General features: G+C 39.2%; 1 protein-coding gene across 1 annotated transcript in view; it reads right to left on the bottom strand.

Annotated features, from left to right (window-relative positions):
* Window positions 1-8,664, bottom strand: part of thrab (thyroid hormone receptor alpha b) — a 329,532-nt gene extending 320,868 nt beyond the window's left edge. Inside the window, exon 1 of the mRNA XM_020918395.2 lies at window positions 8,311-8,664. The gene's annotated coding sequence lies outside the window, so the exon portion shown is untranslated. The remainder of the gene's footprint in view (window positions 1-8,310) is intronic.
* Between the last annotated feature and the right edge of the window lie 4,429 nt (window positions 8,665-13,093).

Genomic DNA, 13,093 nt, shown 5'->3' with positions numbered 1-13,093 from the left:
AAACAGACCTGGAGTTATATTTTGTTTCATTCACACATCTTTAACACACAAACCCTGCGTATTTAGGCTTCTTCTTTCAAAAGAAAACACTCTGTTCCACTTTGTGACATCATGTGGAAATACAAGAAGCGCTCCACTGTGTTTCTAAACTCCATGCGCCTTCACGAGAATCATGTGTATCATTTCAGCTCTGGAATTACAAATCTCTATTGCTAAAGGTAAAAGGTAGCTGTTAACTTGAAAACGACTTCCACTACATGACATCACGAGGTGGAACAGAGAATTTTGAGCTTTGGAGACGCAGACAGACTAATAATAAAGGATCACTCAAACAAAAGAGTCTATTTTGCGTAATACAGAACCTTTGATGCTTGCACTAAAACTAGAATAAAAGCACCCCCTTTGTCCACACATAACCTGCCCCAGCACATGCACATAGGGGAGGGGGCTGTGTGTGTGTGTGTTTGTATGTTTGTGTGTGTGTGTGTGTGTGGGGGGGGGGGCAGGGGCTTGTATCTTCTTGACACATGACCTCGCTAGCGTGCCGTGTGTCTAGCTAGGACAGTGCACACAGATAATCTCTTGTCATGTTAGCACAACAGCATGCTTATCAGGAGGGCCACTTCACAGGCCCCCGGACCAAGAGCAACGGACAAAGACGCCACGCCGAAAGGTTAGCCTCATTCTTGCGGCGAGCGAAGGTCCAATTCCCACCGGGACACATGTTGCTACAATCACAAGCCAGCGTGCCACATATTACAACAGGAAGACGAGTCGCATTTCCTTTGGGTCAGAGTTTGGATCAGAGAGGATACGAGGGTTAGAGAGTTTGGATGTTGAATCACTATTGTTGTTGTTCCTATTATTGTGCTTAAAAGTGCTTAGCTTTTAGATTTAAGACACAACAACTCTGAAATATGGCATTGTTTATATGAAACTTTGAATCACTAATGTCAGGGTTAACTGCGTTTCTTGGTTAAATTACTAGAATTGTGTTCTATTTTTATATTTGTTTATCTGATGTTTCATTCCTTTTTTTGGTTTATTTGTGTTTTTTTTCTTAGTTTTCCTCATGCAATTTGAACTATAGGCACAAAATACACATAGATGTCCAAGTGTTACTAAAACAACAACGGAAAAGGTATAAAAATATGTTTCAGATTGGCCAAAATAAACTAGATTACTTTGTGACTATAAGGCCTACTATTTAAACACTACCTTAGTATTTGAAATATATTGCATGTTAAACTTTCCTCTGTAATTTGGCCAACATCTGCTCTATACATGTCATGAACTGTAATTTTCAGACAATTCCTCACTCCTAATTACTAGTACAATTATGTAACCTTCTTTTCCGTCTTTTTTTTTTTTTTTTTTCAGTAACTCTTCTAATCATGTCTCCTCCCACCGGCCGTTCCACATATTTTGGTAAAGAGGTCACGACCCCTATAGGTTGCCCAAAACATCATCAGTCTCATTATATTTGATTCGTGGTGTGCGTGTAACATATAAAGGGGCCCACTGTGCTCGCAGAAATGGGACAAGCTGAAATCAAGTCTCTACATTTCTTCTGCCCCCTTTTGATAAATGCGTCCTTTGTTTGGCGGTGACGTATCTGAATACACTAAGTCCGTAAACAAATGCCATGGAGCTGCAGCTAGGCCTGTCACAGTAACAAACTTTGAAGTGTGATATAGGCTGTAGAAGAGGAAAACACAGCCCTAGACAATAATATTTAAACCGAATTATGCCACTGTAAAAAAAATAAATGCCCAAAAAAAGAAAAACAACTCACAGGAAACACATTTGTCTGACACATTCAACATAAATTTAAAAAAGAATTTGTAAACTATTGTTTTAGCGATGTAACAATAATTAAAATATCGTGATATCGTATCATCAAAATCGTAACCATCAAAATATATCGAGTCATAAGTCTCTTTGCTGAAAACAACTAAAAAAAACTGTGAGAACTACATAGACCATGATCCTTTGCTCTGTTTCAGTTCAATCCACATTATTATAAGTCGGGATGTAACGATATCTAAATCTCACGGTACGATATTTATTGCGATATTTTGAAGAAGCTGATATAATTGTAAATAGGACACGTTTCTGCTTTTAAAATACCTTGACAAGATTTGGTGTGAATTATTTCCATCATAATTACAAGATTTCAAGTAAAAAACATATTTCTTCATGTTGTTGCACTGAAATGAATCATGGGATATGTAGTTCCTGATGTTTATAAGCTGTTGCTACTGTAAAAATTATATTGTGACAGCCCACGATATTATTGTGAGACTTTTGACGATACGATATCACAATATTTCGGTTATTGTTACATCCCTGGTTATAAGCACTTTTAAATCTTAATTATTTGGATTATGATGAGAGAAAAGTAGCATACTCACAATTTTGTATTATTATTATTATTAGCCTCCACACAATATCGCAATAAATATTGTACCATGAGATGGATATCGTGAGAATATTGGGTTGGATATCGTTAAATCCCTACTATTTTTATTATAGAAATTATATCATAACTATTGTTCGTGTTCAGCTTCAGTCAAATGAAGCTCATGAGGACAGCAGTTACAGGGTGATTTTGGAGCTGAGGTCCGTATTAAGAATATTTAAGAATTTATTTATGGACAAAATTGAAAAATAAAAATATTACGATCATGTAGAGGGGGTTAATACGAAGATTTTAAGACCAAAATGACAAAGCTCACTACAGCAGTTACAGAAAGAAGGTCAGCAAATTGTTCAATGTAAAGTCAATTGGAGCCAGAGTCGATGGAGCCGGAAGCGCCCCCATGTTCACTTCCTATTTGGAACAGCTATGGAATTACTTCAAATTATGTCAAATTTGCTGATGTTGATTCACAGAAGTATTTTCTTCAACCCTCTACAGCTCAAATCTTATTATCACACAAAAAAATAACAAAAACGTACCTCCAGAAATTAATGTAGGCCATATAGTTATCGTGACTAAATATACGAAGGCGCTGTGCACAAACCCGTGATGATCAGATGATATTTTGTGGATGGCTGCGTGCACTGGGAGAGCTGAGAGTACAAGAGCGTACAATGACCCGGCCTATGCACAGACCCACAGTGACCCGGCCTATGTGAGTCTATAGCATACGGGCAGCCTAATCTAATTAAGGCGGCAGCGAAAAACAAAGCACTGTGAGGCGCTATACATGACAGGCACCAGTCAACTGAGGTCAGAAGAATGTCAGAAGTTAATGTTAAAACAACAAACAAAAATGACAAGCGGGAGCGTAAGAGAAAATTGTTTAGTTATGGTACTTTAAAATAATAAATCTTGACTCGTGTAAAAAGTAAAAATTCATAAGTGGCCAAAACTAACTATACACCAGTGATTTACAAGAAAAAATATGAAGTCTGGTTTTAAAAATATAATACAGTGATAGGCTTTTTTTTTTAAAACATGGGGGTCTGCGGGGGGTTTCCATGGTGATGAAATGTTTCAAAGTATGGCATTAAATGTACTCCTGTCTAATGTGCATTTATTGCTAAACCAAAGCATACAAAACTTACTTTTCAATTTTAAAGACAAGAAACTCAACTCAGTTTTTCAAAGTACTTACGAAAATAAATCTGAATGTGATGTAAAAGTAAAAACTAAGTGTACTTTTCTATGTATTTTGTACTTCATTTCACAACAAATCAGGCATTACTGCAACCGCCAAACATGTTTTAATAACAAAACGCTGCATGGATATTAGCTATGTTTGCGTTGGACTGCTTTTCTTCTGTCTTTCAATAACACCACAAGTTGAACAGCCAAGAATTTTTTAATTTATACTTTGAGCTTGACATATTTGGTTCAACGTATGGGTAAAAACATGCTACTCAAATGGAAGGAATCTACTGGAAAACCAAAAGGGGCTACCTCATCTGTAATTTATCTTCCTAAAGAATGGTTGCGAGCGAGGACAAAGTAGTGAGTGAACAGTGAATAAACACAGATAAGAAATAGGGCACTTGACATGGTATAGCCTACCCAGTATAACCTTTGGCTTTCTGTAGACAGTTATGACATTATTATACAGCTCAAGACACTGGCCAGGACATCAGCTGCAAAACCCCGATGTTATATAAGTCTATGTGTCTGTGCATTCAGCGCATTACTTCACCATAGGGAATAGGAGGGGCAGATAGAGCGGAGGGGGCGGGGGGAGGAGAGAAGGGGAGGAGAGAGGAGAGAGAGAGAGAGAGACGGAGGGAGGGAGGGGAGGGGGGGGTTCACAGGAGGCAAAGGAAGAATGGAGAGAGACAGAACCAGGGTCACAAAAAGAGGGGCCCATAGGGGTGCACTCTGCAGGGACAGACTGTGTAAGGTCACCTCTGCTCCCTCCCCTAAAGGAGCCCCACGCCGAATACATGCAATACCAGCGAGCGCGCAGCCTAGCCAACAGATCACATGGGGCTATAGGCTAACCGGCATTGAGATTCTGCTACATCACTGGTGTTTCTTGTTACAGGCTAGACGGGAATTCTTGGGGTTTTACTGGACGAATCTCTATGGTCAGCTTTAAATGGACTATATGAATAAACTCGAAGTAACATAGCAACGTTAAAAAGCTCTTTTGCACGGTTGATCGCAATCATTCTACAATCTGAATGGTGCGATTTTTGAAGTAACGTCATTTCTAGGGGTGTAACGATATCCAAGTTTCATGATACGATATCGTCACGGTATGAACTTCACGGTGCGAAATCGTGGGAAAGCTCAAGATATTTTGGAGAGGCAATATCCAAATCTCTCGGTATGAGTTTTTCACGATATACATGTCACGGTACGATATTTATTGCGATATTTTGTGAAGGCTAACAGAACTATTTTTTCCTCTTAAAATGCCTTGACAAGACTTAAAAGTGTTTAAAACTGTTATTTCTTCATATAGTCTACACTGAAATAGAGCAAAGGATCATGGTCTATGTAGTTCCCTGTGTCTTTTTTTATTTATCGCTGCACCATAACTCTTAATTTAAGCAAAGAGACTTGTAATTCGATATACTGTGATGGTCCACGATATGGTTGAGAACTTTGAAGATACGATATTTCAGTTATTGTTACATCCCTAGTAATTTCCTCTACAAACAAAAATATTCTGTCTTTTTCTCCATGAAAACAGTTAATCATGCAGTTTAGAGCTGTACAAACATGTCCTGAAATTCATGTTATTCTTGTCCAAGTATGTCAGTCCTTAAGCCTATTTCGGTATTTTTGTCAATTCTCTTGGACGCGTTAAAAATGTGAACTTTGAACAAAATTCTATTACTAAAACATAAATTGCAATCTAAGAAAAAAGATTCTCGTGTTTCGTTTTCTTGCTCAAAACATTCTCAGTGGTTGTTTCTATTTCTTTCGGTGCTGGCTGGGTAAAGGATGCAAAGTGTACCCAAGGCTTAAACATGCAGGTTTCAAAATAGACCAGCGCACAAGTCAATGCATTTAGTTATAGCTAGATGGTGCATTTGGCTAATAATCAACTTGGCGGAGAGAACATTGAGATTTAAACTGGTAGCTAATCATTAATGAATAATGGGTATCCAGTGCCAGGCGAGCTGATATGACTTACATGTAGCCGGTCCTGCCTGATACTATGGACTTCCAACTGGGGTCCTATATAAAACGTGTTGTATCATAGTAACGACACGTACTATTCAAGAAGGCCGTGTTTATTTCACATTTGAGAGCCCGTATTAGGCTATTTTCAGATCTGTGTTGTGAAAACATACTTCAGGTTGTGTTTTTGTTTCATTCACACCACAAACTCTGTCAGGCTGAGTTCGGAAAACACTCTGTTTGAACACGCTGTTCCACCTTGTGATGTCACGCGGTAACACAAGAAGTGCTCCACTGTGTTTTTAAACTCCATACAATTATAATTTGGATTATTTCACGCTTAGAATTGCCAATCTCTACTGAACAGAAGCTAAAAGGCAGCTTGAAAATACTGCTTCATGACATCACAATGTGGAACAGAGCATTTTGAGCTTAAGAGGTGTAGACAGACTGATAATAAAGGGCTACGCCAACATGTGGGAATGAAACACAACTCCAGGTATGTTTTTGAGGAGGTACATGGCTTAAAGCTCACAAGAGTCAATTTTGCACAATATAGAAATAGAACCTTTAAGACTAGGGGTGTAACGATATCCAAGTTTCGTCACGATATGAACCTCACAATACGATATTTATTGTGATATCTTGGGAAAGCTCATGATTAGGGATGTAACAATATCCAAATCTCTCTCTATGTATGATATTTTCACGATATACATCTCACGGTACGATATTTATTGCGATATTTTGTGGAGGCTAAACAGCAAAAAATGTTAATAAGCGACTTTTTCCTCTTAAAATGTCTTGACAAGACTTAATCCAAAGAACTAAGACTTAAAAGTGTTTAAGAACTGTTATTTCTTCTTGTAGTCTACATTGAAATGGAGCAAAGGATCATGGTCTATGTAGTTCCCTCTGTCTTTTTTTAGCTATTGCTGAACCATAACTCTTCATTTAAGCAAATTTGATATATTGTGATGGTCCACGATATTATTATGAGAACTTTGACGATACGATATCACAATTTTTCGGTTATTGCTACATTCCTACTTAAGACCAAAGCCATTTTTTTTTTTTTTCCATATCACCCCCAAGGTATAATATCCTCTAATATGATAATAAATGTGCCAAAGCTTACACTAAATTCAGCTGTAGGATTTTTGCAGTGCAGTTGGAATCATTAGGCCACATCTCAATCCAAAATAATTATCTGGATCTCAACCAAAATGGAAACACCGAATGAAGTACAACTGACCCATTACTTCATAACAGGAAATATGTAGTTAACTGTACTTTCAGACCAACTTTTGCACAACTGTTTTTATTAGCACCATGAGCTAAAATCTGTTAGATAAACGCTTCCATGCCTTGAAAACATTGCGCCAAATTGCTCTTGGAACTGTCATTCGCTATCAGCGCGCTGCAAGACGCAAACTGTGAAATGAAAGTGACTGGGCATCAGGACCCCGGGAGCCTTTGAGCTACGAGCGATTCTAGTGAGTGATTTAATTATTGCACTAAAGGAAAGAGGCGACGGGCGCGTTTACACATAGACAGCTGCTGGGGCGTTCAAGTCCATGTTACCGTAATATGCTGTAATCTGTAGTCATCTTGCCCTGCTTTGTCCTCTGTGGGATTTTCACATGGGGGGAAAAGATTATATTGTCAGCCTCTCTTGTCAGGGTGTACGGATAGCTTTCAGTCAATTGTTTTTTTTTTCCTTTTAGTACTCTACAATCCTGCTGAGACGACTGCTTAACTAATGCTGCCTTTGACTTGTGGCCAGGACTACACTCACAATCCAGTACATTAAATAGACACCTTAAAACGCCAGTGAAATAGTAGCTTACTTTCAGGCTGTCAGTTTCTACCTGCCCGTGCGTAATAGACAACAACTGGACCTAACGGGGAATATCTAAGCTACACTAGGAATTTCCCACGTTGCAGCTAAGGGTGCATGCTATAGTTGGACAGATACCATTGTCACTCAACGACATGCATTGTACCACAGAGAGGCTGATATAAACGGCGGGGTAATTACACTATAGCCATTGTAATCCGCGCAATGCTTCACAATGCAAGTCACACAACAAGCCGTGCATATTCCTCGCGCGTGTGCAAGCAACAATGCACATATATTCCTGACGGACCAGCTCATGAATAAAAGTTTCGAGCCAATGCACTTTAAATGAACCACGTTGTAGGGTAAATTATGGCCACGGCAGCGCGTACCGAGCGTCCCCACAGCCCGCACATTACGAGTCTATTGCTTCTGCTGATAACTATCGATCCGTTTATTTTACCCTGTGTCTGTATGATCGGCGTGCACGTGAGCATGCGTGATTGGACTGCCCAGGGAGCGCGCCACGGTGCAGCAGGCGTAAATCCAAGTTCGGGGCCTGGACGCAGGACCAGCACAATCACATTAGCCGCAAAAAAGCACGGCTAGCGACTCTTATTATTGCTGTGTAATTGACAGTGATCACCAAGCAGCGGGATGCGTCAACAATAGTGGCGAAACGGCTAAGATTAGAAAGGCAGCCTCCCCCCGTGCCCGTGCGCCGAGCGTGTATGCCCGCTCGTGAATCTCCTTGATCTGATCTGTCAAACCAACAGCGCACAAGCTACACAGAAAGGCTAACACTGCTGCCAAAAAACTAGTGCACGTACGCTGGACCGTCAAAATAAACCCAATCACTCACCGTAGGTTTAGCGGTCTGGCCCCAGTCTGGCCGTATGGAATATCACAGCGGAGATATGAGGCGGCAAGCGGGGAGAAAGTTAGCACGACTCTCCCTCCCCTCCTCTCCTCTCGGGGTTGTGCACAAGTGTAGCTGGCTATAGGTCCACACCAGGCAAGCGGGCAGGCAAGGCAAGCTCGTCCGATCCCTCCTATACCGCCAAGGAAGCCGCTGCGCCTCGTACCGTCAAATAACCCCCGCGTCCAACCGTGCCAGCCGCAGTCCTACGCGTCCGAGAAACCTGTTAAAAGCAATAGTTTGTCCCCCTTTTTCCTGTCTTCAGTAGCATTTGGATGTGCTGCAACGACAGGGGGAACCAGGCAAAAAAAAACTACTACACGATCGCTCCTCCCTCCGCATATGTACAGTAAGGGCTGAGGGAAGCTCGTATTAAAAACTATACCGCTCTCTACAGGACCACCACTGCAAAGCACGCACGGATGCTCAGGTCGGGCACATGTTTGGCGGGCTCCTCTTCTCGCCTTTGCTTATTTATTGACTCCATGGCCGCTCGGGGATCATGCCGTTTGCTCCATGCGCTCACGCCTCCCTCCTTTTGTCACTGACATTGGAGTAGACAACCTCGTTTTTGGATGGCGTCAGGCAACAGCGCCGTGCGTACAGTAGTAGTGGTAGTAGTAGTAGGAGTAGGAGTAGTAATAGTAGTAGTAATAGTGTTTGTTGTAGGGGAAGGTGCCAATGCCTGGAGTGCATTTATGACTGGGCCAGATTACAAATATTTGAGGCGATGGGAGGAATAGGCGATGCACAGTGGATTTCTTTCTCTTTTTTTTTCTTTCTTTTTTTTTTTTAATGGATGATGCAAAATGTGGACATAACGAGATAACGTGGCGTGCATACAAATATATGTATTCTCTTTTTATGGAAAGAATAGCTACAATAAATAACAGTAATGAAAAAATACATACAAATAAATTAATAAAAGTCATAGTAATAACAATAAAAAAAAATAAAAACAATGATATAATTTATTTTTTACTGGGCTAAACAAATAATAAATGCACTATGTATTGTTATAAATTAGAATAAAATATATATTTATTTTTTTCCAGTAAAGGTTGTGTTGTGAGACCATGAGTGGGTGAAAGGCCTTATGCATACAATGGACAATGGAACTTAGAGCTTTTTTTTTTTTTTACTTACAGTTGTACTTACAATTTAAAAAAAAAATATTTTCTTTTTACAATTTACAATTTATTTTTTTACTTTACAATTATAATTATGCCGTATTTGACACCATTCTCTTGTTATTTTTGCAAATTTTTATTATTATTATTTTTTTTACCATTTATATTTTTGCTCTTTGTTATTATATTTCATTGTGATGTGTGAGCTACTGTGTCCAAATAATTTTCCTTGTGAATCAATAAAGTTTGTCTAAGATTCTTGTTTAAAGATACATGTTTGACACTGTTATCATAAATAACATTTTTAAGTTTTCATAAGACTAAGGCCTGTGTGCATATCGTATTTATAGTACAAAACATAGTAATTTGTAGTTAATTTATTTTCCACAATAGTAAAAGCTATAAATGAAGCTGAAGTTGCATAGACACTAGAGTCTAAATTAAAACCTCTCATTTATTAGAGAAAAAGTGCCCCAGATTTCAGCTCCACCTGTACAAGTCAATGGGGTCACATCCTGGTACTTCACTTTCACTTTGCTTTCGCCTGATGTAGAAATAGCTTAAAGTGAACGTGCCTGTCTTTGAGTCAGGGTCACGGCTCTCTCACCCCAGCCCCACACACACAACGCTCAGCAGCTTCCTAACCCGGTCTTACCTTTGACCTCTTTGTTTACCCAGCTCATAGTCGGGATTAGTCAGCACACTGTGGCTGTTGTCTGACATTTAACAAGTCTTTGAGGTTCCTCTGCAAATGTTTATCTTCATTTGTCTTACAAGAACAAGACAAATTGTTGCTTGAGTTATGTCTTTTTGATGTATTGCAAAACAAGAGGAACGTGTGTGTACAATAGAATAAACTTTAACTTGGGCAGAACAATTTTGAAATAATATTTACTTGTGAATTGTGGTTGCGAATAAATTTGTGATTTTTGTTTTTAACGGTAGAATTATGTTTAAAATAATACACTTTCAGGAACCTTAAAGGGCCCATGTTATGCTATTTTCTGATCTATTTTATTATGTTATTTCCTCATCACAAACCAGTCATGACAAAACACCATCAATAAGACCTCATTCATGAAAAAACACCACCAACAAGACCTCATTCAAGACAAAACACCACCTACAGGACCTCAGTCATGACAAAACATCACCTACAGGACCTCAATCATGAAAAACACCACCTACAGAACCTCATTCAGAACAAAACACCATCTACAGGACCTCAGTCATGACAAAACACCACCTACAAGACCTCATTCACAATAAACATCACCTACAAGACCTCATTCATGACAAATACCACCTACAGGACCTCAGTCGTGACAAAACACCACCTACAGGACCTCATTCATGACAAAACACCACCTACAGGACCTCAGTCGTGACAAAACACCACCTACAGGACCTCAGTCATGACAAAACACCACCTACAGGACCTCAGTCATGACAAAACACCACATACAGGACCTCAGTTGTGACAAAACACCACATACAGGACCTCAGTTGTGACAAAACAAGACCTACAGGACCTCAGTTGTGACAAAACACCACATACAGGACCTCAGTCATGAAAAAACACCACCTACAGGACCTCATTCATGACAAAACACCACCTACAGGACCTCAGTCATGACAAAACACCACCTACAGGACCTCAGTCATGACAAAACACCACATACAGGACCTCAGTTGTGACAAAACACCACATACAGGACCTCAGTTGTGACAAAACAAGACCTACAGGACCTCAGTTGTGACAAAACACCACATACAGGACCTCAGTCATGAAAAAACACCACCTACAGGGCCTCATTTGTGACAAACCACCACATATAGGACTTCAGTCATGACAAAACACCACATACAGGACCTCATTCGTGACAAAACATCACCTACAGGACCTCATTCGTGACAAAACATCACCTACAGGGCCTCATTCATGACAAAAAAACACTTACAATCTTCAGTCATGGCAAAACACCACACAGGAAATGTTCCACTGTGTTTTTAAATTTATCCACCTTTACTATAATCATTTGGATGATTTAATTCCTGGAACTGCCAATCTCTACTACCGCTTCATGACATCACAAGGTGGAACAGAGTATTTTAAGCTTTGGAGATGTAAACAGACTACTAATAAAGTGTTACTCAAACATGTGTGAATGAAACAAAACAACTCCAGGTCTGTTTCTGGGGAGGTAACAACATTCCAACATGGCTTAAAGCTCAAAATAGTCAGATTTGCATAATATAGTACCTGTAACATTTGAAAGGAGGACTCCTATAAATAAAAAAATCTGAACATGTTTGAGAGCAAAACTAGAGTGTTAAAACAGTCTTAAACAGAATAACAAAGGATATGTTGTTGTTGTTTATCAAGGAAATTACGTAACTTAATTAACTGCATTGTCATTGTATTGTATTTGAATTTTCAATTTGCTGCTCAGTTTTATCTCTTTACTTTTGCAGTTTAAAATAGAAACCTTTTCAAATGTCACTGCAATTAACCTAAACTTGTGACAACAGGTTTAACTTGATTTGAATGTTTCCCTGAATGTTCTGGAAGGAAGGACTGGCTGCACGTAAAACACAAATGACACTGACAGCAATGGTCTTTATAAGAAAAGGAATAATTAATAGCGCCATCAGCTTGTCTCCATGGAGATTGCTTTGTCTGGAATGTTCCACAGTATGGGTTTAATGTATTCAAGTACAGGTTTAACGGTGAATGAGCTTGCCATCTGCTGGTCTCCGTGGTGACAGATATGAGAAATACAGTGGAACATTTCAGGCAATGCAGTAATGAGGAGACAAACAGGTGGCATTATAAAAGTTACATAATATAACTTTAAAAGGCCTGTATTACTCTTTATCCTAGTGTTATAATGTTGTTTCATCATATCTGGAGTTGTGTTTTGTTTCATTCGCACATGTTTAACACACAAACCGTGCAAATTTATGTTGGGTTTTTCACTCTGTGATGTCATGTTGTAATACAGGAAGTGCTCCACTTTTTGTTTGTGTTTTTTACTTTTACTTTCACCATTTTTTCCATCCCATAAATTTCCTCCATTATATCTGTCCATTGCTGTAAGTTTAAAGAGTCATCCTCCTTCAGCCAATTCCTTGTTATTAGTTTCTTACTAACCAAGAGCATCACTTTAAACAAATAAAAGTAGTTTGAATGTCGTTTTCATGCAACAAGCCCAAGTACATAACACGTGGGTCATTGGGAATTTTATAGCCAAATACCTCTTCCATTAAAATTGCAATATTTTTCCAAAAGGATTTAATGTTAATACATTTCCAAAACACATGAGAATGACTGGCGCTCCACTCACCACAACATCTCCAGCAATACTGAGGGGTTTTCAATTGCTTGTTTTTGATGTGTGGAGTAATAAAATACCTCACCAGGCTTTTCCAACCAAATTCTCTCCATCGTCTTGAGCAGGTGGAAGTGTGCTGTGAAAAACATATAGAGTGCCAATCATCCTCTGACAATTCAAGTTGCAATTCTGTTTCCCACTTTTGTTTAATGTACATTGTGTGACTCTCATTAGCATTTTGTAAACATTTATATTTTATTA

The sequence above is a fragment of the Boleophthalmus pectinirostris genome, unplaced genomic scaffold (assembly GCF_026225935.1).
Source record: "Boleophthalmus pectinirostris isolate CB_2022bp ecotype Guang Dong unplaced genomic scaffold, ASM2622593v1 HiC_scaffold_14, whole genome shotgun sequence".
NCBI classification, from domain to species: domain Eukaryota; kingdom Metazoa; phylum Chordata; class Actinopteri; order Gobiiformes; family Gobiidae; genus Boleophthalmus; species Boleophthalmus pectinirostris.
The sequence above is the reverse complement of the archived record's forward strand: the minus strand, read 5'-3'. Positions and strand labels throughout refer to the sequence as shown.